Raw genomic sequence first — 10,710 nt, forward strand, 5'->3', positions numbered from 1 at the left:
TCTTCAATAAATGCTGGTTTGATTGGTCTTACATGTAGAAGAATACAAATAGATTCATATTTATCACCCTGCATAAAACTCAAGTTCTCAACATAAAACTGGATACACTAAATCTCATAGAAGAGAAAGTGGGAAATACCCTTGAACACACTGGTACAGAAGACAATTTACTGAAGAGAACACCAATGGCTCAGGCTTTAAGATCAACAATTGAAAAGAGGGACCTCATAAAACTACAGTTTCTTTAATGCAAAGGACACTGTCAATAGAACAAAATGGCAACCTACAGACTGGAAAAGGATCTTCACCAACTCTACATCTGACTAAGGGCTAATATCCAAAATTTACAAAGAACTCAGGAAGTTAGATACCACCAACCCAAATGACCCAATTAAAAAAAAAGGGGGGGGGGCACAGAGCTAAAAAGAGAATTCTCAACAGAAGAAACCTGAATGGCCAAAAAAACACTTAAAGAAATGTTCAAATTCATTAGGCACCAGAGAAATACAAATCAAAACAAATCAGAGATTCCACCTTACACACATCGGAATAGCTATGATCAAAAACTCAAGAGATAGCACATACTGGTGAGGATGTGGAGTAAGGGGAACACTCCTCCATTGCTGGTGGGAATACAAACTTACACAACCTCTTTGGAAATCAACTTGGCAGTTTCTCAGAAAACAGGATAGTTGTACCTCAAGACTCAACACTCCATTCCTGGGCATATACCCAAAAGATGCTCCAATATCCTACAAAGACACTTGCTCAACTATGTTCATAGCAGTTTTATTAGTGGGCCTGAGTCCCAGAGGCTTTCTTTCCACGGAGATCTCTGGCCAGGCCTGGGGCTAGGGTTCCAGTGAAGGGAAGTGAGTGCGGGCAGGGAGGGGAAGTTGCTTCCTCACTTCTGCTGCAGCGGTTGGCTCCACCTCCACCTCTACCTTGCCTTCCATCTGTGCCACACTGCACTGAGTTGGGTCAGGCTGGGCCAACGAGAGGTCAACTAGTCAGTGAAGAGTGTGGCAGAACCTCAGGAGGCGCTTCAGGAGAGCAGACCTCTTCCCAAGTGTTACAGCTCTTAGGACAAAATGCTTGGACGACAGAGTAGGTCTCACACCCCTTCATCCTTCCTGATGGGATTCTTATATACAGTTTTGGGGTGGGTAAGTGTCTGACAACAGGTACTTCTAATTGGTTTGGTCTGAGAGCTTTGGAGAAACCTTATTTGCATGTGGGGGGGGGGCTTGGCGCAGCAACTATGTGATTGATGCTGCATACCTCTCTGCAGGAGCTCTATGGGAGGCTGTAGCTTTGTGAGAGGAACCAGGTGCCCAGGAGGCATGGCCGAATTCCTTCTGTCCCATGGAAGTGGAAATCACCATCCACCAGGGTTCCAGAGTTCCAGAACTTTGCTCTGAAGAGGGAATAGGCTGTCTGTGCAAAGGCCACCACCCAACAATAGAAACTAGAAACCATCTAGATGTCCCTCAACTGAAAAATGGATAAAGAAAATTTGGTACATCTACACAATGGAATACTATTCAGCTATTCAAAACAAAGAGCATGAATTTTGCAAGCAAATGGATGGAACTTGAAAATATCATCTGAGTGAGGTAACCCAGTGCCAAAAGGACATGCATGGTATGTACTAACTTGTAAGTGGGTATTAGCCATAAAATACAGGATACCCATGATACACTCCACAGACCCAAAGAAGCTAAACAAGAAGGAAAGCACAAACAAAGATGCTTGAATCTCACTTAGAGGGGGAATAAATAAAATAGTCGTAAGAGGCAGATGGAAAGAGAGGGGATGAGAGGGAGAGGGAATAGGAGGGGAATGAGGGGGGTTAGGATCAGGTGTGGAGGGGCAGAAAAGATGGCCAGATGGCCATGAGAATCAAAGGAGATCTGCAACTCCATAACAGAGATAGTGTTGGGGAAGTGGAGGGGTGGGGGTGGGCAGGGTGCATCTTGTGGACATGCCAGAGGCCTGGAATAAGAGAGACACCCAAGAATCAATGAGGATGACCTCAGCTGTGACTCTTTTGGGGATATAGAACCTGAAAAGGCCACTTTCTGTAGCCAGGCAGAAACACTAACTCACTCAAAAAACTTTCAACCCAAAATTTATCTTGTATACAAGATACACAGGCATGGAGATGGAGTAGAGACCAAGAGAATGGCCAACCAAAAACTGGCCCAACCTGAGATCCATCCCATGGGCAAGTACCAATCTTGACATTATTAATGATACTCTGTTATGCTTGCAGACAGAAATCTAGCATGGCTGTCTTCTGAGGGTCTCCATCCACAAGTTAACTCAGAGAAATGCAGACAGACACCCACAGCCAAACAGTGGATGCAGTTAGGGGACTCTTATGGAAGAATAGGAGAAAGCCCCCCCCACACACACACACACACCAAACTCCACAGAAAAAACAACAGAGTCAACTAACATGGACCCTTAGGGCTCTCAGAGACTGAACCATCAACCAATGAGGATACACGGACTGGAACTAACACCACTCCCACCCCCCACCCCCTGCCAGCACATATGTAGTAGATATGCAGCTTGGTCTTCATCTGGGTTCTGAACAACTGGAGCAGGCACTATCCCAAAAACTGTTGCCTGTGTGTGAAATGTGTTCTTTTAGCTGGGCTGCCTTGTCTGGCCTCAGTGGAAGAGGAAGCCCTAGGATCCCAGAAACTTGAAGTGCCAGGGTGGGAGGATATCCAAGGGGCCCCAAACCACTCAGAGGAAAATAGGAGGAGGTATGGGGGGAAGGATTGTGGAAGGTGGTGAGCGGGTTGGGGGGCAGGGAGAAGTAAGTGGGATATAAAGTGAGTAAGTAAAAAATAAAATAATTAAAAATTAAAAAGTAACACTGAAACTTATTAAATAACATTCACAAGTATAATCATTCTCAATAATAGTATAAGAATATAAATGGGTCAGCTGTATCTATCTATGGAATAGTAACTTTTTGTAAGAGGGAACAGAAAAAAATAAAAGAGCTTGTGGATAGGAAAAAGAACTATAAGATTCTGAATTCTGGACATGACATAACTGCTGCACAATTCACCTCACAGGATCTGTAATTTCTTGTATAAGATCTGCACAAGATAAAGCCAGTGACAATTCCATCATTGAAGAGGGATGGCCTTGAGGGCCTTCCTCTCTGGGATAAGTGGTCAGAGGCTGATGGTGTTGAAGGAGGGTTATTCTACTTCGACCATTAGTAGATTGCTCATGCCCCAGCTGATAGTCATATACATATGGTCAGAACTAACTAGACTTTGGATCATTATTAATAATGAAAAGACTATAGGATTTTGGAATTATAAGTTTACAATTATATACTAATATGAAAGTTGTGCAACAATAAAAGATTAACTTTTTACTGAAAAAAAAAAACACAAAAATTCTCCCATGCTGGGGGTTATAGATTGCTCAAAAAAAAAAAAAAATACAAAGGGGAGATTCTCTTAGCTGTTTGGGTTGTAAAATCAATCAACAAAAAAATTAGACCACAAAAAGTACACAGTCATAGGGATAAACTGCAAACTCTTAATGATTTTCAAAAATTAGTGGGAGATATTAAGTGGCTGAAGTCTACAATCAGATTAAATATACATGAGTTAAATAATTTTTTTCAAACATTAAAAGGATTTTCAAATTAAAACAATCCAAGATGTTTAATAGCTAAAGCAAAAAAAAAAAAAAAAAAAAGATTAACTTCAATAAAAGAAAAACTGCAAGAGGCATATGTAGATAAAATTAATCCTAAATTTAATTATATTCTGGGAATTTTACCTTCAACTCATTCTCCTACTGGGTTCATTATACAAAGAAAAGATAGTACAATAAATTTTCTTAGCTCATAAATAAAATAAAAAATTAAAGACATATATGAAAAAGATTAATTGTAAAAGTAAAATAACCAATCCTAAATCAGATAGGGGACTAATATCCAATATATATATAAAGAACTCAAGGAGGTGCACTCCAGAAAATCAAATAACCCCATTAAAAAATGGGGCTCAGAGCTAAACAAAGAATTCTCACCTGAGGAATACCGAATGGCTGAGAAGCATCTGAAAAAACGTTCAGCATCCTTAATCATCAGGGAAATGCAAATCAAAACAACCCTGAGATTCCATCTCACACCAGTCAGAATGGCTAAGATTAAAAATTCAGGTGACAGCAGATGCTGGCAAGGATGTGGAGAAAGAGGAACACTCCTCCATTGTTGGTGGGATTGCAAACTTGTACAACCACTCTGGAAATCAGTCTGGCAGTTCCTCAGAAAATTGGACATAGTACTACCGGAGGATCCTGCAATAACTCTCCTGGGCATATATCCAGAAGATGTTCCAACTGGTAAAAAGGACACATGCTCCACTATGTTCATAGCAGCCCTATTTATAATAGCCAGAAGCTGGAAAGAACCCAGATGTCCCTCAACAGAGGAATGGATACAGAAATTATGGTACATTTACATAATGGAGTACTATCCTGCTATTAAAAAGAATGAATTTATGAAATTCCTAGGTAAATGGATGGACCTGGAGGTTATCATCCTGAGTGAGGTAACCCAATCACAAAAGAACTCACACAATATGTACTCACTGATAAGTGGATATTAGCCCAGGAACTTAGAATACCCAAGATACAAGATACAATTTGCAAAACACATGAAACTCAAGAAGAACGAAGACCAAAGACCACTTTGCCCCTTCTTAGAATTGGGAACAAAACACCCATGGGAGGAGTTATAGAGACAAAGTTTGCAGCTAAGACGAAAGGATAGACCATCTAGAGACTGACATACCCAGGGATCCATCCCATAATCATCCTCCAAACACTGACACCATTGTATACACCAGCAAGATTTTGCTGAAAAGACCCTGATATAGCTATCTCTTGTGAGGTATGCCGGGGCCTGGCAAACACAGAAGTGGATGCTCACAGTCAGCTATTGGATGGAACACAGGCCCCCAATGGAGGAGCTAGAGAAAGTAACCAAGGAGCTAAAGTGGTCGGCAACCCTATAGGTAGAACAACAATATGAACTAACCAGTACCCCCTGAGCTCGTGTCTCTAGCTGCATATGAATCAGAAGTTGGCATCATTGGAAAAAGAGGCCCCTTGGTCTAGCAAACTTTATATGCCTCAGTACAGGGGAACGCCAGGGCCAAGAAGTGGGAGTGGGTAGGCAGGGGAGGGGGGGGGGCGTCTGGGGGACTTTTGGGATAGCATTTGAAATGTAAATGAAGAAAATACCTAATTAAAAAAATAAGTTAAAAAATAAAAGTAGAATAAAATTAGAACAATGGGGGCTGGTGAGATGGCTCAGTGGGTAAGAGCACCCGACTGCTCTTCCGAAGGTCAGGAGTTCAAATCCCAACAACCACATTGTGGCTCACAACCATCCGTTATGAGATCTGACCCCCTCTTCTGGTGTGTCTGAAGACAGCTACAGTGTACTTACATATAATAAATAGATAAATAAATAAATCTTTAAAAGAGAGAGAGAGAGAGGAAAAGAGATTTATTTAAAAAAAAATTAGAAAATTGTCAGAAACAAATCCAACCAAAATTTTAGTTCCTCTTACAAATGATAAGATTATGTCATTATGGGTGATCAATAAAAATTGACAAAGAGCTTGTAGCAACTACTTGGGTAAAATTACTAACAAATATTCAAAAAGCAAATGTATACAGTGTATTTAAAAACAAATTAAATTCTTCTACATATTGTAAAAAAAAAAAACACCAACATTTTATAGTGATACAAACAAAATGGGGATGACAGGTTGTAAGTCAAATAAAATAAGCAAGGTGATCAAAAGTCCATAAACATCAGTTGAAAAATCAAAATTGTATGCATTCCTTAAAGTATTATTAATTTATCTTGAATCTCTTAACTTTATATGCCTCAGTACAGGGGAACACCTGAATCTCTTAATATAATTACTAGTCATTTATATGCAAAAAGAGTTGTTCCTCATGTTGAAAGACCCACAACATGAGGACTCCCCCATGTTCTGACTGACTCAGGAGAAGTGACACCCCAAATCACTCACGAGAAACAGTCTTGCTGCAAACTGCAAGAGGACTTTTAATTCAAGAGTGCTCTTGGGCCCATGGACATACACCATGCAGGGGTAGAGGACCGTGGCTAGAGAAAGAATCTTTAAATACCCCCTTACCCGAGTAGCTGGGTAAGGGGGTATTTAAAGAAAGAAACCACAATTCAAGGAAGTGGGGAGGGCGCTGTTGGAAAATACCAAAGATACCAGTTAAGAGTCACAAAGAAGTGCAAAGTCACAAGAGTCACAAAGAATACCTGGTAATTATTTGGGTTATCTCTCAAGACAGTTTCTAAGAGCCCCTAACAATAGCACATTTGCATAGTGGGTTCCAGCAATGGTCTGGGTGGGTCAGGGTGACTTTCTTTGAATGAACACTCTTTGAACCCAGGAAGTGGGTGGGTGGAGGAATGTTGCTATCTGTTTTATGATTAGCATACCTTGGAGCATTGAGTCACAGAGGTCACATTCCCAAGCCTGGGCCTAAAGGCCTAGAATTTTGCTTTTATATTTTTTCAATATAGAGATTACTAAATTTGTACCTGATAACTCAAAAATAATTTTGTTATTTATACAATTACAACAAGCCATCAGAAGTAAAAACTATCTATTATACATTACTTATATTTGGTCTCATACAGGTTTGCCCAGTACATTAGCTTAAAAAAAAATGACCAATTACTAATTTAAAAAAAGTTATAAGCCTCCAATTTTCGTGAAAAACATTAATTTAAAAAAAGTTTTTCTTAAAAAAATGGTTTAAAACATTTCCACCACTTGGCAACAAGCTGAAAAAATAATAAAAATTCCCTACATGTTCTCTATATAATCAAACTCTATTACCTGCTGATAAAACCCTAGGGGATACCAAAAGAATGGCATTGGGTAGATGGATGTTTTCCATTTTCCATACTTCAGGTTTCAATGGGCAAGTGCTCTAAGTTCTGAAAGAAGGCTGACTGTGTAATTACACATTTACTGGAAATTGTAACTTCCTCCAGTCTAAAGCAGGCTGGTTCAGACCTTATGGCACTGAGGCAGGGCCACCTGCAGTGCAGCTCTTCAGTTGGTTTCCTTTGATGTGACACTGCCTACCACCTGCTGAACAGGTCCTCCTAGATTTTCCTGAGTTAACTGCAACCTGTGAAATTGGCGACTTACTGCTAAAAGGCTGTGCTGACAACTTGGCATCACAACATCAAGAAACTTGGCGTGGCAGGGGATGGGTTTACCCCCTTTATAAGCGCAGATTTTTATTAAACATTTGAGCCTTGATCAGGAACCTTGTCTTGGCTTCCATTTTTCTCTCGACTGTCTAGTTTCTGTCTTTTCAGCCCCAGTTTGCCTCCCAGGAGTAACCCCAGTCCATGTGAGTCGCGGGACAGCTCCCAACAGGAAATAATGGCAATTATGGGTATACCTGTATGAATTAAACCTGGCAATGCTCCTGCATACGTATCCAATAAGATGAAGTAATTCTTTGCATACTACAATATAAACCAGATTACTGGAATATCACATAATACCACAGGACAAGCAGTTATAGAAAGAACCAATCTTACCTTAAAAGAGATGCTTATTAAACAAAAAGGGAAGGAAAAACCCACAGGGACAGACAAATAATGCTTTGTTAACTAAATTTTCTTAATGTTGGTGAAAAAGGAGCAACAGCAGCTGAGAAAGACTGGGTTATCAAAAACAAAACAAAACAACAACAACAAAACTGAGGAACTAAGCCAGACAATATACTTATTTATATATCTTTATATAAATATAAAGATGTGCTGACATTAGAGTGGAAACCTGCAAGTTTTAAGATGGGGACATGGTTATGTTTGTGTATCTACAAGGAATGAGAAAATATGGTTACCAACAAAACTTTTAAAATTTAGATCTGACCAGGTAAAACCTCTTATCAGCTGAGACATGAACGTCTTCACAAAGCAAACAGCCCAGGTGAATCCCTCTCACACACTGTCTCAATTACTAATTTCTCCAAAATATGCATGCAAATAAACTTCAAAAGGGCTAGCCCAAATGATCGATCACAGAGATTTGACAGACTAATAACGCAGAAACTAGGCAATAAATGCTACAGCTAGCTTTTTAAAAACTAACCATTCCCACCCCCTCTGGCTCCAAACAAAAACTCATCACTCCAATTTAGCAAAAAGAAATTATATAGAAAAGAACCATTGTCCTGATCCCTTACATTGGGGTGGATGGTTTTGGTCATTTAATGTGTTATGGTTATTATTATCTAGGATAGTAGGTTATTTTGTTTAATTGTTGTATATTGACAAAAATTTAAGGTTGCTTAACTGGATTACTGTATAGCGATAAAAGTTTAAGGTTGTTTTGCTTAATTATTGTATATTGATAGAAATTTAAGGTTGTTTTGTTAGATTATTACTTGACTATAATACATAAGCTGTTTAAGGTGTTATGTAAAGTTCTAGTTTTATGGTTCTTATAATTGTTTCTATTGTGTATAGATTAATATTGTTTTAAAAAGGCAACTTTTTAAACAGAAAGGGGGATATGAAGTAAAATTTTCTGGTTTCTTTGGAGATTCAGTTGTGTCATGTGATTTTTGGGGGGGCCGGTGGGGAAACAATCTTTTGAAAATGTTTTTTGGTGAAGCAGACATGTGGGAAGATGTTTTGCTGAGAACACACACATTATATTTTTCTGGAAGCTGCCTGAAAAGGAGCCATGTAAGTTTTGCTAGAGCAGACACTTGAGAAAACATGTGATGTTTGAAAAGGGTATAAATATAACCATCAGACCGTGAATGACACTGTGTGGTATTGGTTCACCTTGTCACACTTTGCTGGTCTTTGCTGACACTGATCTTTGCTGACGATGCTGTATGGTATTGGTTTGCCGTGCCACTCTTTGCCAAACATTGTTTGTCTTGACTTCATAGAGAGAAATGCACCAAAGAACTTTTGGTGGTGGTGTTCCAGCAGCTTCTTGCTGCTTTCAGGGCCTCAGGACAATTGGCAGAGCCTCATGGTTTCTTCTGGATCAAACTCCCATTGCTGATTCGTAAATAGTGTTTATGAATCGGTCGAGCTACTGCTGCTGATTTGTGTTAACTGATTTGGGGCTGATACTCTAATAATGAAGATTGGATTCACTACAAAGAACTATTTCGAAACAGTACCAAATCCTCCTTTGCCCTATTAGGTGGATGGTGGGCTAGAAGAAAGGTTATAACATTTAAGTACACTAATTTGATCTTGAGAAATATAAGCCTACACTTTTTACTAATGCTTTATTTTTTAATACATTTTTATTAGATATTTACTTCATTTACATTTCAAATGTTTTCCCCAAAGTCCCCTATACCCTCACCCCGCCCTCCTCCCCAACCCACCCATTCCCGCTTCCTGGCCCTGGCATTCCCCTGTACTGGGACATATGATCTTGGCAAGACCTAGGGCCTCTCCTCCCATTGATGGCCGACTAGGCCATCCTCGGCTACATATGTAAACAGAGACAGAGTTCTGGGGGGTACTGGTTAGTTCATATTGTTGATCCTCCTATAGGGTTGCTGACCCCTTTAGCTCCTTGGTAACTTACTCTAGCTCCTTCTTTAGGGGCCCTGTGTTCCATCCAATGGATGATTGTGAGCATCCACTTCTGTATTTGCCAGACACTGGCATAGCCTCACAAGAGAGAGCTATATCAGTGTCCTGTCACCAAAATCTTGCTGACATATGAAGTAGTGTCTGGGTTTGGTGGTTGTATATTGGATGGATGCCCAGATGGGGCAGTCTCTGAATGGTCCTTTCTACTCTCTCAGCTCTGAACTTTGTTTCTGTAACTCCTTCCATGGGTACTTTGTTCCTCATTCTTTTTTTTTTTTTTTTAAGATTTATTTATTTATTATATGTAAGTACACTGTAGCTGTCTTCAGACACACTTTATTTATTATATGTAAGTACACTGTAGCTGTCTTCAGACACACCAGAAGAGGGAGTCAGATCTCATTACAGATGGTTGTGAGCCACCATGTGGTTGCTGGGATTTGAACTCTGGACCTTCGGAAGAGCAGTCGGGTGCTCTTACCCACTGAGCCATCTCACCAGCCCCTTGTTCCTCATTCTAAGAAGGAACGAAGTATATACATTTTGGTCTTTCTTCTTCTTGACTTTCATGTGTTTTGCAAATTGTATCTTGGGTAATCTAAGTTTCTGGGCTACTATCCACTTATCAGTGAGTGCATATCATGTGTGTTCTTTTGTGATTGGATTACCTCACTCAGGATGATATCCTCCAGATACATCCATTTGCCTAAGAGTTTCATAAATTCATTGTTTTTCATTGCTGAGTAGTACTCCATTGTGTAAATGTACCACATTTTCTATATCCATTCCTCTTTTGAAGGAAATGTGGGTTCTTTCCAGCTTCTAGCTATTATAAATAAGGCTGCTATGAACATACTGGAGCATGTGTCCTTATTACCAGCTGGAACATCTTCTGCCCAAGAGAGGTACTGCTGGATCTTCTGGTAGTACTATGTCCAATTTTTTGAGGAACTGCCAGACTGATTTCTAGAGTGGTTGTACAACCTTGCAATCCCACCAGAAATGGAAGAGTGTTC

This window comes from Mus caroli, unplaced genomic scaffold (genome assembly GCF_978045245.1).
Source record: "Mus caroli unplaced genomic scaffold, Mus_caroli_1 scaffold_14, whole genome shotgun sequence".
NCBI classification, from domain to species: Eukaryota; Metazoa; Chordata; class Mammalia; order Rodentia; family Muridae; genus Mus; species Mus caroli.